The sequence below is a fragment of the Aegilops tauschii genome, chromosome 7 (genome assembly GCF_002575655.3).
Source record: "Aegilops tauschii subsp. strangulata cultivar AL8/78 chromosome 7, Aet v6.0, whole genome shotgun sequence".
NCBI lineage: Eukaryota > Viridiplantae > Streptophyta > Magnoliopsida > Poales > Poaceae > Aegilops > Aegilops tauschii.
Genome location: NC_053041.3, coordinates 498601393 through 498623745, shown reverse-complemented (window position 1 = coordinate 498623745; position 22353 = coordinate 498601393). Strand labels below are relative to the sequence as shown.

Genomic DNA, 22353 nt, shown 5'->3' with positions numbered 1-22353 from the left:
TCCGGACTATGTGGAAACATCGCAATGACACCTTCTACGGCTTTAGTGCTACGGAGGATCTTGGACGAGAGTAAGTCTTGGGCTGTGGCCGGCTTGTTTAGAGGTGATTTGTCACCACACTTTGCGGAACTAGCTAGGCAGGTTTTTTTTTCTTTTTAGGCAAACTAGCTAGGCAGGTGAGTAGCAAGTAGTTGTTATATCGTACATGTGGAGGCAGTCGGCCTTTGTAAAACTCTGGACAGGCGTCTTGCCCTCTCTTATCAATAGACAATACACATGCTTGTGCGTGTTATAAAAAAAGATTAATTGTCAAAATAAAAGGACTATTTTTTAATTTTAATTCTTGGCTGATTTAGCTTTACTACCTAGCAAGTCAAATAACACCCTACACGTACAAGTTTAGAGTATAGGCAATGGAAAGTAAAGACATTGCAAGTGACAGTAATGTAGAGAGATGGGTTTAGAGATACACAAACACAATGGTGACATGGAGGACTTTTGACCCGTGGTTCAGATAGGTGGATCTCCGTGGATCCAATCTTCATTCATGTCTCTATGAATTGGATCCTTCTGATTTGTGCTTTTTTCATCGGCGGCAGTTGTTATTCTGGTGCGCTGGTTCTGTTGGTCTTAGCATGACGACTTTCTGTCTGTCTATGACAAATTTGTCCTGCTATGATGAGGGAGGGACGATGACGGGCGCACCTTCGGCTCACTCTTGTGCATGTAGTTGTCGCTAGGTGGTCTACGGATCTGCATGTATTTGTTTTTCGACCTAATGTTTCTTGTGCAACCATCAGATAATGAATAGATAGATTTTTTTTCTACTAAAAACTTCAGTTATTTCGGTATCATGTAAACACATAATGAACCCATTTGAAACCACGACTGTATCCATGACAGTCTCAACGGGTACCGGCGTTGAGACCTCACACCTTCCAACACAGTATATTAAAATTGTAGTATCCATTGATCAATCAGGGAGGAACATCGACCAGGCGACCAACCTCCGTCGAGTTTGGCCATGGCCTCCTGCCAAAGCGGCAAGTAGATAGCCAACGCACTTGGCGATGACCATTTGTGCTCTTTGTTCACCTGCCAGACCCGCCGTTTGTTGATCAGCGACGCGGCACTCTTTCTAGACAGCGTGGCGACAGCCTGGGAGGCTCTGGGCTTCCTCTTTGAACATCTCGAGCTGGCAAAGTGACAAGATACTCACTCCGTTCACGAATAAATGTACATCTAACTTTTGTCCTAAGTCAAAGTTTTCAAAATTTTGACCAACTATATAGAAAAAAGTAGTAACGTATATGCCATCAAATTGGTATATTATGAAAGTGCATTTCCAAATGTATCTACTGGTACTAATTTAGTGTCATAAACGTTGCTATTTATTCATATAAAGTTGATCGAAGTTTGAAACTTTGACTTAAAGCAAAAGCTAGAATATCAATGATTAAGAGAGCGTGTTACCATCCAGCTGCAGGCCGGGCTGATGTGGGCCTCTCATGATCTTCTTGAGACCTTATTTCCACTACTTCTAGCTGGCAAGTTCGGTTGCTTGTAATAAGCACGCATGTAGCTAGGTAATCTGGGAACTGTCAGCAAGGCATCTCCTATTCGGCGTGTAGGTCGCTCGTGAGGGGCGTGCCTATGTCTCGTGTTCACTGAGTCGAGCTTCCAAGTCACTGAAGTGACTCCCAGTGCGCGCGAGCATATGGACCGGCCCAGTTCATGGTAGTACACTGCCTCGTTCTCTTTACTATTTTTTTATATTTTTATTTCATCTTTTAATTCCATGTTTACTTTTTTTACAGTTTCAAATATTCTAAACATATATATAAATATACTTTACATAATGTTTTGAAAATATTAATTATGCATTTGAAAAATGTTGGATGTGTATAAAATAAGTTAACCATGTATCAAAAAATGATGAAATATTTTGATCATGTATATAAAAATATTAATCAAGCATTTGAAAAAATATTAAACAAGTATTTAAAAATGTTAACCAAGCATTAGGAAAATTTCAAATGTGTATAGAAACAATGTTGACCATGCATTACAAAATAATGATTTTTTATCATTGTATATAAAAATGTTAATCCAACATTTGAAAATATGTCAAGATTTCAAAAATGTTAATCGAGCATTTGGAAAATGTTAAATGTGTACAAAAAAAATATTGACCATCCATTCAAAAATATGTTAATCTTGCATTTGAAAACATGTTGATAAAGCATTTGAAAAATATTAAATGTGCATCGACAAAATATTGGCCAAATATTAGAAAAATGATAATCATTTATTTGAAAAATGTTAATCAAGCATTTAAAAAAATTAAAGGTGTGTATAAGAAATTTTTTGACTATGCATTAAAAAATGTTAATCAAGCACTTGAAAAATGTTTTCAAAAATTTGTATAGAAAAAATGTGGACTATGTATTACAAAAATTTTAAATTTGTATTGGAAAAATATTAAATGTGTAGTAGAAAATTGTTGTTGACATATACAAAAAATGTAGAATGAAAAACCAAAAGAAACAAAGAAAACCAAAAAAGAAATAAAATAAACCAAAAGAAAACCGAAGAAATAAATCAAAGAAAGGACAAGGAAAAAAAGATAACCCGAATAAAATAGAAGAAAATGGAGAAAGAAAATAAAAAAAACAGAAAACTAGTGTAAAACCAGCTCTTTTTCTTCTAGTAGGTTGCGCCCAAGTTACTTAACACGGATTTGATATTGCCTCGGTAACTATCAGTGTGTCGAAGCAACCAGGAGGTCCCAGTGGCAGTTCATTCCGCCACGCGCTACCTTTTTTTACTCATTTTTTCAAAAAAGAAAATCGCTAGTGGACTGGCCCGATTATTCCAGACGATTCAGCGAGTGATCCATAACTCTCGCTGAATGCGAGACATAGCTATGGTAGCTCGCGAGCGACTACACGTACCCCTAGGCTCCCCCGTTGCGTACATGGGCCGGCCCACTAGAACCTTACCAAACTGGTTTTTCTTATTTATTTTTTCTTGTTATTTCATTCGCTTTTTTCTCCCTTTCTTTTTAATTATTCCTTTATCTTTTATATTTATATTTATGTTTTTATTTTATTTATGTTTTTATTTTATTTATCATTTTTCTTCCCATATTTTGTGAAATTTTTCTAAAATCCATGACCTTTTTTCAGATTGGATGAACATTTTTTGAAATTCGATTTTTTTAAATCAGAGGAGAACATTTTTTGAATTCAAAATATGTTCACTGAATTTGTTTGTTTATTTTTTTATTGAAATTGAAGTCATTTATTAGATTCATTGAAATTTTGCTAAATCATGAATATTTTTTAAATTCACGAATATTTTTAAAATTGTTATCATTTTCAAATGTGTGAACATTTTCTGAAACTTGAATAATTTTTAAATCATAAATAATTTTTTGAATTCGGGATCATTTCTAAAATTTACGAACATGTTTTACAAATTCGTGAATATTTTTTAAATAGTGAACATTTTTTGGATTTCACGAACATTGTTTTTTGGAATTGTGTATATTTTTCGAATATTTTGCAAATTACGGAAAAATTAATGAGCATATTGTTTAAAATCATGATATATTTTTAATCCGTGAACATTTATCAGTTCCTGAACATTTTTCAAATCATTAATATTTTTTTGAATTCATGAACATTTTTTCACAATTCACAAATTTTTTAAATTCTTAATTAATTTTAAAATGGAAAAAACTATAAACAGAAAAAAGAGAAAAAGAAACAAAAATAAAGGGTCTTCCCGCCCCACCCATGGGCCAGCTCATGATAGCGCGCGTGGGAGCAGGGGGTGCGCGCTTCCCTCCTTTCTAGCGCGTAGGTCACCATATAGGAGCCCCCCGTTAGCAATGTCCCCAGCTGAAAAAATTAACGTGGATGGGGCTGTAGCCAGAGATGGCTCCCGAGGTTCAATTAGTGCAGTTGCACGCAGCTTATCAAGAGTGTACTTGGGTTCTTCTGGAGTGATGTTTGAATCAGTGAGTGGTCCTGAAATTCTGGAGACAGTGGCCTGTCGAGAGGGGGTCTGTCCCTGGCAACGAATTTACAATTCACCAAGATTAAACTTGCGACTAATTGTAAGGGTGTGGTAAGTGACGTGACGAATGGATCTGAAGGACCGAATGCGACCATACTCCATGAGATCAACCAACGAGCTTTAGCTTTTACTTCTTGCTCTTTTGCTCATGAAGGGCGCTGTTCAAATATGGAGGCTCATGGCTTAGCGAAACATACTCTTTCTCTATCTCAAGGGCGTCATGTGTGGTTTTTGAATCCACATGGCATTAATGTAATTCCTATAAACCTTTTATTCAAGCAATAAAGTGAGTATGTTTCCCCTAAAGAAAAGAACTATGTAGCATGCATGTAGCTAAAAAAAAAACACGCATGTAGCTATGGAATGAGAGTTTCTTAAAAGAAAAAGAAAAAGGTATGGAATGAGAAAACCGGGAAGGCGTGGAAATGAGATGCTTTTGCCTGGTGACCATGGGATGGATGGATTTGAACGGGACGAGATGGTCCTTGAAGCATGAGGTTCAGTTGTCTGTGGCTTGCAATTGTTGACCAAGGAAATAAACTTCCAAGGACGAAGCTTCGTTGCAGGCCCTGGGATTGGCCAAGCCAGACCCACTACATGTTATAGTGCATCAAAATGCTCATCTATTGCGTGCTACAGCGCATGCACCCAGTACAAGTGGTCAAGTGGCCACTGCTGTCAAGAATCAATCAGCATTCGGCAACAGCAACATGATACTAAGAGTTTGACACGGTGTGCTCTACCATTGTTCATTGTTTCTGAAATAGCTCACCATTCAGACAGACCAATGGCTAACTGCATGAAATAATCTTGCTCTGCTCTGTATATACCTTGTTTTTCAAAAAGAAAAGGAAACAGCTATGGGCATACTAACAAATAAGGTCGTCGTCGGTACATGAATGAAATGGTATTATCCCCATAACTTCATGGAGAAATAAGACATTCGAGAAAGGTCAGCGGTTCGGAGTGGATGTAATGATGCCTTGAACAGTTAAGTGTTCAGAGTGCCATATACTGTTTCTTCTTCACATGTTGCTACTTGCTAGTGTTGGTTCTTCAACTTGCTGCGGTGTCTACCACATGCGCTTATCTCTTTGAATCAGATGAGATGTGGTCCCTGCAAAGTGGTTCAACAAGTTGAATGAGGTAATGTGACAACACAACATGTATACAACAAGCGGATCAGGTACACCCCCCCCCCCCCCCCCCCCCCTTATAGTATTTCGTATTAAAAATGCATACATGTATAGAATGCTGAAAAAAGTTTGCATGATTTTTCTCGTGGCAGCAGCTGGGTTAAGTTGACCCGCTTGCAGCGGCGTCGCCGCCTATTCGCCTGCCTTGTCTTCCCTCACGTTGCCTCTCCTGTAGTCCTAGGCCTCCTTAGTTGAATAGCAGAGCCGAGGCCGAGCAAGCAGACATACGTGCAGAGCAGCCATGGCTACTCTCCACGTGTTCCTCAGCCTCCTCCTCCTCATCTCCGTGCAAACTATTCCTCCTACCGCAGCCACAGAAAACGATACTCTGGCGCCAGGCCAGTCATTTGCCGTCGGCGACAAGCTCGTTTCCAGCACCGGCAAGTTCGCGCTTGGCTTCTTCCAGCCCGGCGCCGGCAACGTTAGTAAGTCATCTACCTCTCCCGGTTGGTACCTTGCCATATGGTTCAATAAGATCAATGTCATTACCCCGGTCTGGGTCGCCAACCCGGAGAGGCCGATCGCCGGACTCGACCTGAGAGCAACACAGCTCCAAATTTCAGAAGATGGCAACCTTGTCATCTTAAACAACGCCACCCAGTCCGTCGTCTGGTCCAGCCACATCACCAGCAGTAACAAAACCAACACCACCTCCACCAGCAGCAGCGGCAAGGCCATCCTTTTGGGCAGTGGAAACCTCGTCATAGAAAGCCCGTCAAGTGAGGTGCTGTGGCAGAGCTTCGACGACCCAACCGACGTGGCGCTCCCCGGCGCCAAGATCGGCTGGAACAAGGTCACCGGCCTGAACCGCGTCGGCATCTCGTGGAAGAGCCGGGTCGACCCGGATCTCGGCTCCTTCAGCGTGGGGCTGGAAACCAATGGCACCAGGATGGTGATGGTGGGGCACCGAGGCTACCCTTCCCAAGTGTACTGGTCGTGGTCGCCCGAAGAGTCGCCGATGCAGATGCCAGCACTCCGAGCGCTGCTGAAGATAAACCCACAGACCAGAGGGTTGGTCGTCCCGGAATCCGTGGACAACAGCGAGGAGGAGTACTACATGTACACCTCACCGGACGAGGCCTCCTCCACGTTCCTCTCCCTCGACACGTCTGGTCAGACCAAGCTGAACGTGTGGTCGCAGGCCAACCAGGCATGGCAGACCATCTACGTCCAGCCCATCGATCTCTGCCGCCCATACGCCACCTGCGGACCGTTCACCGTCTGCACCGGCAGCGCGCAGCCGCCCTGCGAGTGCATGGAGAGCTTCTCCAGGACGTCGCCTCAGGATTGGGAGCTGGGTGATCGGACAGGAGGGTGCTCCAGACGCACTCCGCTGGATTGCAATGGCAACAGGAGTTCGACAGACGTGTTCCACCCCATAGCTCGTGTCACATTGCCCTACGGCCCCCGGAGCTCACAGGATGCTCCTGCAACTCGGGGCGAATGCGAATCGGCCTGTCTCAGCAACTGCTCCTGCACTGCTTACTCCTACGAAGACAGCAAATGCTCTGTTTGGCATGGGGAGTTGTTCAGTGTAAACAAGGATGATGGCATCGAGATCCGCTCTGAATATACTCTGTACATTCGCCTTGCCGCCAGAGATTTCCCAAGTTCCACAAGAGATAAAAGAAAACCAGTACTAACCGGAGTTGTTATTGCTGCAAGCGTTATCGGTTTTGGGTTGCTAATGCTCATGCTGCTACTAGTGATCTCAAGGAACAGATTCAGCTGGTGTGGTGTGTCCTCAAATGCCACCAATGAAGGTAGTGTTGGCGTTGTTGCCTTTGGATACGCCAACTTGGGCCGTGCTACAAAAAACTTCACAGAGAAGCTGGGAGCCGGAGGTTTTGGTACTGTATTCAAGGGAGCTTTAAGTGACCAGACTAGTGTAACAGTGAAAAGGCTTGAAGGTGCGAGTCAGGGAGAGAAGCAATTCAGGGCAGAGGTAAGTGCACTTGGACTGATCCAGCACATCAACCAGGTGAAATTGGTTGGTTTCTGCTGTCATGGTGAAGAGGCTACTTGTATATGAACACATGTGCAATGGTTCTCTCGATTCCTATCTGTTCGAGAGCAATGGTACAGTCCTCGACTGGAGCACCAGATATCAAATAGCCATCGGAGTTGCTAGAGGTTTGTCCTACTTGCATCAGAGTTGCCACGAATGCATCATACACTCTGATATCAAGCCAGAAAATGTACTCCTCAATGAAGCATTTGTCCCGAAAATTGCGGACTTTGGATTGGCATCGGTCATAGGAAGGGATTTTAGCCGGGTTCTAACTACATTCAGGGGTACAATGGGGTATCTTGCCCCGGAGTGGCTTAGCGGGGTTGCTATTACATCAAAAGTCGATGTTTACAGTTTTGGCATGGTACTGATGGAAATCATATCAGGAAGAAGGAATGCATCTGTGGTACACACTAGCGGCAGCGACCATGTCGCTTATTTCCCTGTGCAAGCCATCAACAAGCTTCACGAGGGAGATGTGCAGAGCTTGGTGGATCCACAATTATATGGCGACTTCAGCTTGGATGAGGTTGAAAGAGTTTGCAATGTAGCATGTTGGTGTATCCAGGATAATGAGTTGGACCGGCCAACGATGGGTGAAGTGGTCCGAGTTCTTGAGGGTGTAAAGGAGCTCGATATGCCCCCAATGCCAAGGCTTCTTGCGGCTATGACAGCAGAATGCTCTGATGTCGCTTCCATGTAATAATTCTAGTTACTTCTAATGTCTATGCTACTTTTATTTGCTTCAGCAAATTTTATGGTTCTGGTTTGGATCGTGTAACAGCACAAAGATCAAAAGATATAAAATAATATAATAAATAATTTCTTTCTTGCATCTTATAGTTCATTTGATCTCTTACTGGAATTCTAAGTCACTTAGTGAATAATTTCCTAAAAAATAAACAATAATTTCAAAAATACAACTATTGCTTAAAAAGACACAAGTATGCAAATTAAATGCTGGATGCTAAAGGCTATCTGAACTAAAAAATATCATTATTTATAAACTAGTCATCAACCCGTACACCTGCACACTGGGTAATTTAGTGAAAATTAAAATCATCTGTCGGAATATGTTCACATTTGAAATGCGACAAAAATCTATGCATACACATTTGAAAGATAAGAAACATGTAGGAGTTGGCACATCTATCGGTCTGAAATGCATGTATTTTGTTCAGCTATTTCTTTTTACTAGAATGTTGCTTCTATTTATGGTGTTTAAAGGTTTCAACTATATTTATTACTTTTAGTTGTCGTTCTATTGGGGAACTTCAGTTTATTTAGCATCATTTTGGTATGGATATTTTTTTTATTTGAGGTAAAGCTCCAATATTAACTAGAGGAACAGCAAATGAGGAAATAAATAGTCTTGAAAAAACAGTAGGACATAGTCTTAAATGTTAATCACTCAAGCAGGGTGAACATGGCTATTCAATCTAAACTCAACAGCAAAGATGACAGAACGAAGCATGAATATACCTTTTCCAAGAGAAGTTACCTGAACACATTTTGACCTTAGGGAATAGACCATGTGAAAAATTCATTAAGCATGAAAGAGCTATAAAAAAAAGCATGCCATTCACCTTTAGAAAGAGCAGCTACCTGAACAGATTATGGCCTTAGGAAAGAGCACATCCACTCGGCTCGTTCAGCAAGAAGCACCTATAAAAACAGCAAGTAAGCCATTGAATGTATTATACTTTGACAGATAACATGATTTCTAAGATGAACTTCAAAGAAAAAGCCTTTGGTTCCCTTTCTTTCTGCATCCATCAGCATCTTTTGATAACAAAATACACATTACCGAAAAAGGCTTTCGTCCGGCTTTATATATAAAGCAACAACCAACAACCGATCAATACAACCCACAACACAACACACGAACACACACTCACCCTAGGCCGGATACATAGGTGCCAAAGGCCTACAACAACAACACCCCGAAGGACATGAAGTAGACGCTAAAGAGCCACCGGAGCTCTTCCGGGAGAACCCGCGAAGAGGTGAAGTTGAATGACGATGAACTGAGAGCTCCAAGACAGTGCCTTCAAGAAGGACAGAACAAAACGCCGCCACCGGCCGATCCAAAGATCTAGATTTTCATCCGGAGCATGACAAAGGGAAAGGAGTAACCACAACGAAGACTTCAGGAAGATGACGACGTCCACTGGCGCCGCCTCCATCGGCCTGGCCAAGCCACAGGGTTTTCACCCCGGCAGCAAACTCCGTCTTCACCACAACAGATCGTCAAAACGCCAGCCACCACACCGCCCACACGGCCATGGTCGCTAACCGCCCGCACCTGAGCCACAAGGTCAGCCCACGAGCACCGCAGCACCTACCACCCGGGCCGCCGCCCAGGTAACAAGACACACCATAGATCCTCCATCGCTGCATGAGATGCACCGACCGGCAACAAGGCCGCAGCGACCAAAACAACCAGATCGATCGGGGAGCCAGCAGGTCGGAGAAGAGGTGAAGCGGGAGCGGACCAAGTCGATGTCCGCACCCCTGCCGGTAACAGGCAGCCCGACTGCATCGGCACCACCCGTCACCTCTCCAAAGTCGCACCCTGCAACGCCCAACCACAGCTCCCGGCCTGGATCTGCATCTGGTAGGAACTGGACACTCGCCCAACGACGCGAGGCGCCGGAAAGACCACATCCTGTTGCCGCTAGAGGACCAAGGGGCATCCACACGAGCAGCTCGCCAATGGCCAGACGCCGGAGCATGTCCCACCGTCGCAACGAACCGCCCCGCACCACCACCGTGGACTGCCACCACGCCGTCGCGGCCCACACCGATGCAGCAACCCAGAAGTATCAGTCTCTCAGAGGCATGTCAGTTTCCGAACTTCATTAATGCAGAATCAAATTAAAGCAGATGCTCATTGCCGGTTAAATTGGACAAACTTTTGTGCCAAACTCTCACATCCTAAAGTAAATGTAAGCATAACATTGTCAGTTGGATATCATTATATAAGAACACCAAATATGCAGCAACCGAATTTGAGAAATTTATATACCGCAGTATACATAATAAATGCTTAGCATTGGATCTGTGGTTTTGACCTATAAGCCACTTCCCCTTTTTCTCAAGTAGAGATGACAATCTAAAGATTAAAAAGTACAACTACGTTGACTATCCAAGCACATTCATGGAGTAACTGTGTCAGTTGATGGCATATTTTAGTGTTGAGCTTCAGGCCAAAACCAAGTCTGATTTCTCGAACCTTTTCACTTTGTTATTTTCACCTAACAATAGCTCATGATGGACTCGAAATTATAATGACTTGTCAATCCTTAAATTTTGTCAATCCTTAAATTTGAACGAAATCACATAAAAAACGATAGGTAACAACTTGTAACTGCTAAAATCAGCAGCTCTCACCTGCTCGCCTCTGCAGCCTCCTGTGCTACAGAATCCACCTTGATTTAAGTATTAATTTGAACTCTGATGCCCAGGACCATCACGGATCAGAGGGCAAAAAAAAAAAGTCTTTCACATACACAGGCTGCGTGCGTGCGGTGGCGGCTCTTGCCTTCTTGGTGCCGTCTGCCGGAGAGACGGAGGGCCTGGCGGCCGGCCGGTGGAGGGAACCTACCAGACGGCGAACCCTAGATGGCCTGCTGGCGATGGAGTCGGACCGCCGGAAGCAACTCAAGCAGGGCACGTTGATAGAGAGGGTGAACGGCGGCCGCTTTACCGGAGGCGAGCAGATCGAGGGAATGCGCGCTTGGAGAGGGGAAGGGCTGAGTTTTTTTTTTTTCAGCTGGTACTGGTTCGTGGACACCTTTTTTTAGCGCCGGTTCGTGGACACATGGACCTATATTACTGGACCGCACGTTAAGTTGAGAAAAAGCATTCGGCCCTGCACGACCCAGCCAGGCCCTACTGCTACAGGACTCAACCCTACTCCCTCCGTCCTTCAAAGAGTGTACTTCCAACTTTATTGAAGGATCAAACTATCTTAAAGTTTGACCAAGTTTGTGCAAAAATATATTAATATTTATGAAATCAAATAGGTACATAATGAAAATATATTTTATCATTAATCTAATGCTACTAATTTGATGGCATAAATATTGATGTCTAATTGTAGAAATACGGTCAAACATTAAAAAGTTTGACTTTCGAAGAAAGTTGGAAGTACATTTTTTAAAGGACGAAAGGAGTAGACAGGTTTTAATTATTTATTTGCAACCCTAGACACATTTTTTCTCTTGATTTCCAACCCTAGGCACTCAACCTCTAGTCGTTCGTCGCCGCAGCTAGGTGGACAGTCACGCGCGGAGCTTGCAACGTCGCTGCATGGGAGCCGACGTCGCCGACGCACGGCGAGCGGCTGTCGCCGCCGGACGGGGATCTCGTGCCGCCGGAGCTTGGCGGCCACTGCAGCCACCTCCTGGTACACACGGTCGCCAGTCGCCACTAGCTCGGGGAGGTAAGGGACTTCGCAAGTAATTAAGTTCGGTTGCTTGTATAAGCAGGCCTGTAGATGTAGCTATGTAATGTGGTGTTTTTGCTTGGTGACCATGGGATGGATGGACTTGAATGGCTTGAGATGGTCCCTTGGTTCAGTTGGCTTTTTTTTCGACAGTACGCAAATTGTGTACCTTAGCTTTATAGAAGGAGAAAAGGACAAACATACAACAATATCTATCACTCGTTGCGAACAACGAGCGTAGCAACACCACTGACAACACACACGCACACACACGCACACACACACGCGCGCACACACACACACAACTACGACGCCAATGAGCCTACCCAAAACCGCGAACCTCGCCGCGTGCGACCAACACCGGTCATCTCCGAAGAACAGCAACTACATCTTCCTTGGATAAACCAGCGACGACCGTACATAGCGCCGGGGAAGGGCGATCTGGGCAGTCGCAAACACCGAAGGAGCGCAACAAAGGGCCTCTCGTCTCCCAGCACAATGCTCTCAACAGAGGAACGGCATCAAAGACACCGCCATCATACTGATCCTGCGAATCAAGGCTTTCGCCCCGGAGACAATTGCCGCCACCGCGCAACGAGGCAAATGGCAACACACACGGCGACGCCTCCAAGAAGGGAATGACATCCACAAATACCATCGATGCCGGCCCGACCAAAGCCGAACATGATTTTCATCCGTAGCGCTGCACATCTCCACGCCGCCAAGATCATGGCCAGCCCTGGTGCTGGTTCCGTTCACTAAGCAAGACAGCCGCCGGAACATGGAGCGATGGAGGTGGCATCGATTGGCTGCTCCTTCGCGAGGAGCACTGTAATCGCTACGCTGACTCCGAGAAGGACCTGAACAGATAGCACGCTATTCATTGTCTAGAGAAGTAACAAGTAGTAACAGGTAAGAACATATAGTATGGCAAAATTGAACAGCTTATAATAGGTCAAGCATGCACTTCATCATTGAACAGCTTATAACCTTCAATGTGGCACAATTATTACAGCAGTAATAGGCAAGAAAGAATGTAAACTATATAAACATCTCTATGTAGTGTGACTCTCATTTTCAATTTTTATTTATTTATCAAAAGGAGGATAGCTTATCACTAAAAAACAAATTTTCAAACTTGCATAGACATAGGTTGGAATGCACCACATCTAAGGTTCTTCGACCACCAACTACTAAGACACTTCTCGAAACAGTTTTTGCCTTGCACCACATCTAAGGTAATGTATTGGACCTAGCCCGCAGCCAAAAAAAGTTGCATGTACTCTAATTCATGGCTTTTCCAACATCTAAGGTAAATGGAACTGTTCAACATCTGAGGTCTGTGTACGCTCATTCATGCAAGTTATGTAAGTTACGCTCATTCATCTGAGTATGACATTATGAGGGCAAAATAAAAGGGAATTTGTTCAAGCATCATTTGAAAAAACAAAACAAAAAATATTTGTCACCATTGCGGCCAAGAGCGCACCCTTCACATCAGCGCACGAGTCGCAGCAACCCGAGGTTCTCAGCTAGGGGAGCCACCTATATATAAGGGACATGCTCACATCATGCATGTCCATAAGTACAAACACTTATGAAAGGAAAATAGAAATAGTAGGTGTGTACTCTTTCCAGTTCCCAAAGACGACAGACCATGTAGCCGATGACACTTCCAAGAGCCATCCATAGTGAAAATAGAGCCTGACCGACGTTTGAGCTCCGGTTTGCTAATGCTGCAACAAACACATGAGAATATTACTAGGGAACGGGAAATCAAACAATTAGCTCTAAGGCTAGTCATAGTGAGAATAACTTACGTAATAACATAGCGCATTTTAAGAAAATTTTGCTTATGTGACATATAGTTAATGAGGAGAGAGGTGTTTAGAGTAACATAATATGTTACCATAACATAGCGCTTCCTGAGAAAGGATGAGTCTACAAGCTAATAAATGAAACCATCTATGACACTAGTACTATGTTACTTTGCACTGTGAAGGTAGTAACTTAGACTAGGATCATATACATGACACTAGTATAAGTTACTCCCCACTATCTCCCACAAAAAAAACAAAAAAAAGTTACTCCCCACTATGACCAGCCTAAGCCTAACACTACCCCACTAGATCCCATATGTCCCTATTGCGTGTGATACGCCAACAGGAGCAAACGGTACTTCGGTCTTTTTTGTAATAAAGAAGGAAAGGTATAAAAGAAACGACCAGTTGCAATTTCAGAGCCACCATGGCAAAAGCCTCCACAAAGAAGAGTTTCTTTTGACGAAAAGATTCGGTAGCTCCTACTGATGCTCGTCCCCATGGGCCCTAGCTCGCCCACGCCCTTGTGCGCTCCGACAAGGCCGAGCACCAGCACGCCCTCGCCCCAGCCCGCTCCGGCGAGCCCCGCCATCACTAGTAGAAAACAGGGCATTGGTTCGGCCCTCGTAATACCATTAATCCCGGTTCGCTCATGAATCGGGACCAAAGGAGGCAACTGTCCCGGTTCGTGAGCCCAGGGGGCCGGCCGGGCCACGTGGGCCATTTGTCCCGGTTCGTCTGGACCTTTTGGTCCCGGTTCCACGCATGAACCGAGACCAATGCGCCTCGCCCCTGGCCCATGACCATTAGTCCCGGTTTGTGCCACAAACCGGGACTAAAGGGTTGGTCCTCGTTGCGGTCAGAGTTTAGTCCCACCTCGCCAACCGAAGGGCGCTCACACCGGTTTATAAGCCCGTCCCTCTCTGCCTTGTTGAGCTCCTCTCAAAGTGAAAATAGATGCCCTTATACAGAGAATTTGACCTAAATTCAAAGTAAATTTCTTTGAAATTCATAGAAATTTATTATGAATTTATGTTGATTCTCTCTATAGGCGCATCTATGCTCATTTTTTTATGTTGGGGTTGGCGATCTTTACAGACTTTTTGTGTGTTGAATATGCACCATTCAAAATCAGTCTCTGCTTTGAATGGTTCATTTTGAACACACAATAAGTTCAAGAAAATGAAATCCCTTTGTAATAGATGAGCTTTCGTCCGAAACCCTGATACTTCAAAAAGATTGTCCATTTTGTTCACGAAGTGCATCCAACTTTTGCCGTAACCCTCTCAACTTTTTAGCGCATGCTATGTGGGTGAAATGATGATACCATGCCAACTTTCAACCTTTTCAGAGCTCATTTGTAGGGCTTTTCAATTTCAGGGTCATTTAGCTCAAAACAATCCGTCACTGCATGAAAAATAACAAATGAAGTCAAAAAGGGTTGAAAATTGATGATGTGGCTTTGAATGGTGCATTTTGAAAACACAAAAAGTCTGGAGTTCAAATAAGTTCAAGAAAATGAAATCCCTTTGTAACAGATGAGTTTTCTTCCGAAACCCTGATACTTCGAAAGAGATTGTCCATTTTGTTCACGAAGTGCATCCACCTTTTGCCGGGACCCTCTCAACTTTTTAGCACATGCTATGTGGGTGAAATGATGATACCATGCCAACTTTCAACCTTTTCAGAGTTTATTTGTAGGGTTTTTCAATTTCAGGTTCATTTGAAATGCTTTTCAATTTTAGGGTCTTATTGTTAGAAATATGCCCTAGAGGCAATAATAAATTGGTTATTATTATATTTCCTTGTTCATGATAATCGTTTATTATCCATGCTAAAATTGTATTGATAGGAAACTCAGATACATGTGTGGATACATAGACAACACCATGTCCCTAGTAAGCCTCTAGTTGACTAGCTCGTTGATCAATAGATGGTTACGGTTTCCTGACCATGGACATTGGATGTCGTTGATAATGGGATCACTGAAGGAAATATGCCCTAGAGGCAATAATAAAGTATTATTTATTTCCTTATATCATGATAAATGTTTATTATTCATGCTAGAATTGTATTAACCGGAAACATAATACATGTGTGAATACATAGACAAACAGAGTGTCACTAGTATGCCTCTACTTGACTAGCTCGTTAATCAAAGATGGTTATGTTTCCTAGCCATAGACATGAGTTGTCATTTGATTAACGAGATCACCTCATTAGGAGAATGACGTGATTGACTTGACCCATTCCGTTAGCTTAGCACTCGATCGTTTAGTATGTTGCTATTGCTTTCTTCATGACTTATACATGTTCCTATGACTATGAGATTATGCAACTCCCGTTTACCGAAGGAACACTTTGTGTGCTACCAAACGTCACAACGTAAATGGGTGATTATAAAGGTGCTCTACAGGTGTCTCCAAAGGTACTTGTTGGGTTGGCGTATTTCGAGATTAGGATTTGTCACTCCGATTGTCGGAGAGGTATCTCTGGGCCCACTCGGTAATGCACATCACTATAAGCCTTGCAAGCATTGTGACTAATAAGTTAGTTGCGGGATGATGTGTTACGGAACGAGTAAAGAGACTTGCCGGTAACGAGATTGAACTAGGTATCGAGATACCGACGATCGAATCTCGGGCAAGTAACATACCGGTGACAAAGAGAACAACGTATGTTGTTATGCAGTCTGACCGATAAAGATCTTCGTAGAATATGTGGGAGCCAATATGGGCATCCAACTCCCGCTATTGGTTATTGACCGGAGACGTGTCTCGGTCATGTCTACATAGTTCTTGAACCCGTAGGGTCCGCACGCTTAATGTTACGATGACAGTTTTATTGAGTTTTGATGTACCGAAGGAGTTCGGAGTCCCGGATGAGATCGGGGACATGACGAGGAGTCTCGAAATGGCCGAGACGTAAAAATCGATATATTGGACGACTATATTCGGACTTCGGAAAGGTTCCGAGTGATTCGGGTATTTTTCGGAGTACCGGAGAGTTACGGGAATTCGTATTGGGCCTTAATGGGCCATACGGGAAAGGAGAGAAAGGCCTCAAAAGGTGGCCGCGCCCCTCCCCATGATCTGGTCCGAATTGGACTAGGGAAGGGGGGCGCCCCTTCCTTCTTTCTCCTTCCCCCTTCCCTTCTCCTACTCCCACAAGGAAAGGAGGAGTCCTACTCCCGGTGAGAGTAGGACTCCCCCCTTTGGCGCGCCTCTTCCCTTGGCCGGCTGCCTCCTCCTTGCTCCTTTATATACGGGGGCAGGGGGCACCCCATAGACACAACAATTGATCCTTGAGATCTCTTAGCCGTGTGCGGTGCCCCCCTCCACCATATTACACCTCGATAATACCGTTACGGAGCTTAGGCGAAGCCCTGCGTCGGTGGAACATCATCATCGTCACCACGCCGTCGTGCTGACGAAACTCTCCCTCAACACTCGGCTGGATCGGAGTTCGAGGGACGTCATCGAGCTGAACGTGTGTAGAACTCGGAGGTGCCGTGCGTTCGGTACTTGATCGGTCGGATCGTGAAGACGTACGACTACATCAACCGCGTTGTAATAACGTTTCCGCTGTCGGTCTACGAGGGTACGTGGACAACACTCTCCCCTCTCGTTGCTATGCATCACCATGATCTTGCGTGTGCGTAGGATTTTTTTTGAAATTACTACGTTCCCCAACAATCACATCATTAGGAGAATGATGTGATGGACAAGACCCAACTCCCGAATACCGTAGGAATGCTTTGCGTGTATCAAACGTCACAACGTAACTGGGTGGCTATAAAGGTGCACTACAGGTATCTCCGAAAGTGTCTGTTGGGTTGGCACGAATCGAGACTGGGATTTGTCACTCCGTGTAAACGGAGAGGTATCTCTTGTCCCACTCGGTAGGACATCATCATAATGTGCACAATGTGACCAAGGAGTTGATCACGGGATGATGTGTTACGGAACGAGTAAAGAGACTTGCTGGTAACGAGATTGAACAAGGTATCGGGATACCGACGATCGAATCTCTGGCAAGTACTATACCGGTAGACAAAGGGAATTGTATACGGGATTGATTGAATCCTCGACATCGTGGTTCATCCGATGAGATCATCGTGGAACATGTGGGAGCCAACATGGGTATCCAGATCCCGCTGTTGGTTATTGACCGGAGAGTCGTCTCGGTCATGTCTGCATGTCTCCCGAACCCGTAGGGTCTACACACTTAAGGTTCGGCGACGCTAGGGTTGTAGAGATATTAGTATGCGGAAACCCGAAAGTTGTTCGGAGTCCCGGATGAGATCCCGGACGTCACAAGGAGTTCCGGAATGGTCCGGAGGTGAAGAATTATATATAGGAAGTCCAGTTTCAGCCACCGGGAAAGTTTCGGGGGTTATCGGTATTGTACCGGGACCACCGGAAGGATCCCGGGGGTCCACCGGGTGGGGCCACCTATCCCGGAGGACCCCATGGGCTGAAGTGGGAGGGGAACCAGCCTCTGGTGGGCTGGTGCGCCCCCCATGGGCCTCCCCCTGCGCCTAGGGTTGGAAACCCTCGGGGTGGGGGGCGCCCCACCTGACTTGGGGGGCAAGTTCCCCCCCTTGGCCGCCGCCCCCCTGGAGATTGCATCTCCCAAGGGCTGGCGCCCCCCCAGGGCCCCTATATATAGTGGGGGGAAGGGAGGGCAGCAGTACCCTAGCCCCTGGTGCCTCCCTCTCCCTCCCGTGACACCTCTCCCTCCCGCTTGCGCTTGGCGAGGCCCTGCCGGGATCCCCGCTACTTCCACCACCACGCCGTCGTGCTGCTGGATCTCCATCAACCTCTCCTTCCCCCTTGCTGGATCAAGAAGGAGGAGACGTCGCTGCTCCGTACATGTGTTGAACGCGGAGGTGCCGTCCGTTCGGCGCTCGGTCATCGGTGATTTGGATCACGACGAGTACGACTCCATCAACCCCGTTCACTTGAACGCTTCCGCTCGCGATCTACAAGGGTATGTAGATGCACTCCCCTTCCCCTCGGTGCTAGATTACTCCATAGATTGATCTTGGTGATGCGTAGAAAATTTTAAATTTCTGCTACGTTCCCCATCACTTATAGCTCAAAATAATTAGTAAATGCATGAAAAATAACAACTGAAGTCAGAAAGGATTGAAAAATGATGATGTGGCTTTGAATGGTGTATTTTGAACACACAAAAAGTCAGGAGTTCAAATAAGTTTTAAAAAATGAAATCCCTTTGTAACAGACGAGTTTCCGTATGAAATGCTGATACTTTGAAAGAGATTGTCCGTTTTGTACACGAAGTGCATCCAGTTTTTGACGTAACCCTCTCAACTTTCTTGCACATGCTATGTGGATGAAATGATGATACCATGCCAACTTTCAACCTTTTCAGAGTTCATTTGAAATGCTTTTCAATTTTAGGGTCTTATAGCTCAAAATAATCAGTAAATGCATGAAAAATGGTGCATGAAAAATAAGAAATAAAATAAATAAGTAATTAGAAACAAAATAATATAAACTTTACTAAAAATATATAAGTGGAAACAAAATAAAATAAACTTTAATAAAATTTATGAAACTAAAATTAACAAAGTATTTTCTGTTCAAAACATTATAAGAAACATCTAGTATTATTGAAACTAAAATTATATAAAATTGATGCAACTAAAATTATCGAAGTATTTTCTGTTCAAAATCATTAAAAGCAAAAAAGAATTTTCATAAAGAACTTTTTTTGTTAGAAACTTTAATAGCAAAAAGAATTATCATAAAGTAAAATAAATAAGTAATTAGAAACAAAATAAAATAAAATAAATAAGTTTTTTGTTGTAAGTAGAAACGAAAGAAAATAAATAAAGCAAAAAAGAAAACAAAAAAAAGGCAAAAAATAAAAAAATATGCCACCTGCTGGGCCACCGTGGCCTGAATATGACGAGAAACCCATCCATGGGCCAGGATTCAGGCCCGCAGAAGGCCTTGTAGGCCCATCAGGCATAGCAGTAACAATTAGGCCTGTAAGCCTGCAATGGAAGGAGCTCGAGAGGGGTGCGGCAGTGGGGCTTATAAACCACTGTGCGCCCATCTCAACTAGCGAGGTGGACTAAACTCCCACCACCACCCCGCTGTGCAAGGCCTTTGGTCCCGGTTGATGGCACCAACCGGGACTAAAGGGGTGCTTTGGTACCGGTTCGTGGCACCAACCGGAACCAATGGCCCCCCCTTAGTCCCTGTTGGTGCCACCAACCGGGACCAAAGGCCGCCGCTTTCCGCCCTTTGGGCTGCTGAAAAGAGGCCTTTGGTCCCGGTTGGTGGCACCAACCGGGACTAATGGTCGCATTCGTCCCGGTTGCTATCACGAACCGGGACCAATGCTTCGTCTATATAACTAGCACTTGTGAAATTTTTCATTCAATTCGTCTTCCCCACCCCGACGCCGCCGCCAGGCTGCCCCTCTGCGCCTCGCCGTCACCATCGTCGCCCTGCCTCCGACGCCGTCCCGCGCCGCCCAGACGCCGTCGCCGCCCCCCGCCCCCCTGCCTCCTCGTCGCCCGTCGCCGCGCCCCTCACCTCCGCCCCTGCCTCCTCGTCGCCCGTCGCCGCGCCCCTCACCGTCGCCGTCGCCGCCCCCTGCCTCCTCGTCGCCCGTGGCCGCGCCCCTCACCGTCGCCCCCGTGCCCTGCCTCCTCGTCAATCGCCGCCCCCTTAGTGAGCTCATATGAATTTTCCTAATTTAGATGTGTAGTTAATTTAGATGTGTAGTTTATATGTGTAGTTAATTGAGTTGTTGTAATTTGTTCATAAATGAATATGCAAAAGTTAGATTTTTTCTGTTCATAGATTTTTTTTGTGATATTATTGTTGAATATGCAAATGTTTGTGTGTTCATATATATGCAAAGAATATGTCAATTTTTTCATAGAATTTTTATAATTTTTTCTATTGTAATTTTGTTCATAGAATTTTTATCTTGTTCATAGAATTTTTATGATTTTTTTCTGTTGTAATTTTGTTCGTAGAATAAGAAGAGAAAGTGTTTAATAGAATTAGTTGGAAAAATAATAGAACTAGTTAAACTAGTTTATTTTTAGTAAGTACTACTTTATTCTATTTATAGTAAGTGCTTAGTAGTTGAACTAGTTGATTCTCAGAAGGCAATAAGAAGCACGCACTCCTACAAGACACGGAAGGAGTAAACCTAAAATATGCTTTCTTCCCTTATGTTGAATCGACTTCCTTGTCTCTTTCTAGAAAGTCAGCAGCTGGCCCAAGGTGACCTACTAGGAAATGAAAAAACAATTGGTTCAATCGAGTATAGAAGTAGTTTATTTTTAGCAAGAAAATTAATAGAACTAGTTTATTTTTTTAGTTAAAGCAATTATTCCCGCATCGACGTCGACGATGCCAATCCCGCATCCTCGTCGTCGACTCGGCGGAGGAGGCCGGCTTGATCAAAGGGGCCATGTCCGGGACTGGGCTCCGCCGGGCTGGTTTTGGGAGGTGCTACCTTTCGGGGTGTAGGTTAGTGAGGAGCCAGTCCGTCATTGACCCGATCCTTGTTTGGTGGCGGTCGCGTGGGCCAGTGATGGTGCCGAGGCTTCCGGACACCGCGGAGGTGGTACGTCACCGTGTCAGCGAGGAGGACGAGCACGTCCGTCGCTACATGGTTGCGTTGGAGTGCAGGTTCGACAATACCTGGCAGGTTCTTCAGGGATCTCACTGGAGCTATGATCCTGTGATGGTTCCTTCTCTTTGGGTATCCACCACCCGCGCCGATACCCGCCGGGCGCTACGGTTCTAGCTGTACTAGCGATGCTATATGTATGATAGTATTCGAGGTGTATTAGTGATAATATTCGACAATGTATGGACGCATGGAGATGATGTAGTTTTGCTTATAATTGAATGCATCCTAATTTGAATACTACTTTATTTTGTGATTTGATTTTGCTTATTGAATGCTCAAATTGGAAAACTACTCCTACTTTGAATGCTAAAATTGGAGAGCACTATGCAAGGCGTATGCATATGATTAGTTGATAGCTTATAGGGTTTTTGTTTTCGCAGAAATCTAGGAGCCCCCCTCCATCATCCCCGCCGTCGTCCCCGTCACCGACCCCCTCCGACCTCGAGGTGAGACCAGCCACGAACCGGTTTTAGAAAGATAATTAAACTATATTTTGGGTTGACTTTAAGTCTATTGAGTCTCCACCATATATGAGAGGACGAAGAATCCCGACTGTTGTCGTGGGGGTAGCTTCTCCTTCGTTCCCGTGTGCTAGACAATTTGGTGTAATGCACTCGGGAACGAAAGGAAGGAGCTACCATCACCGACGGTCGCAAATGTCTGAGAGGAATCAGTGAGGGAGAGTTCCACCATATATATATATGAGAGGACGAAGAATCCTGACTGTTGTCGTGGGGGTCGCTTCTCCTTCATTCCCGTGTGCTAGACATTTTGGTGTAATGCACTCGGGGATGAAAGGAGGAGCGACCATCACCAACGGTCGAATGTATACACCATGTGAGCTGAGAGTTTTCAAGAAAAGACTCGACAAACCGATAGTCAACCCGTGATGAATAATAATGATCTAACTTAGGTTTTTAGTACATATATTTAATTGTAGACGTTTAATATTTGAATTATGAACATAGAAAATGTCGTACTCGGACGACGAAAGTCTCCCGTGGGAGTGCGATTGGTGCCACGACGACCGAGGTCTGTGCGACAGGCCTCACCTGGACGAAGATCGGCGCTTCAGTACTAAGCTGGAGGAGACCTTCGATGTTG

At 44.6% G+C, this 22353-nt stretch overlaps 1 long non-coding RNA gene and 1 pseudogene across 3 annotated transcripts; one reads left to right on the top strand and one right to left on the bottom strand.

The window, feature by feature from the left end:
- Positions 1–4794: 4794 nt before the first annotated feature.
- Positions 4795–11084, bottom strand: LOC109731514 (uncharacterized). 3 transcript variants are annotated; one of them, XR_012189380.1, is made up of 3 exons: positions 10684–11084; positions 8896–10067; positions 4795–5200 (listed from the first exon to the last, which is right to left on the bottom strand). It is a non-coding gene; the product is annotated as an uncharacterized lncRNA (long non-coding RNA). The 3 variants fall into 3 exon arrangements; XR_005761876.3 differs by having other exon boundaries at positions 8877–8955; positions 10684–10972; XR_005761877.3 differs by having other exon boundaries at positions 8896–8955; positions 10684–10972.
- LOC109731513 (G-type lectin S-receptor-like serine/threonine-protein kinase At2g19130) lies at positions 5375–8124 on the top strand (annotated as a pseudogene).
- Positions 11085–22353: the final 11269 nt, after the last annotated feature.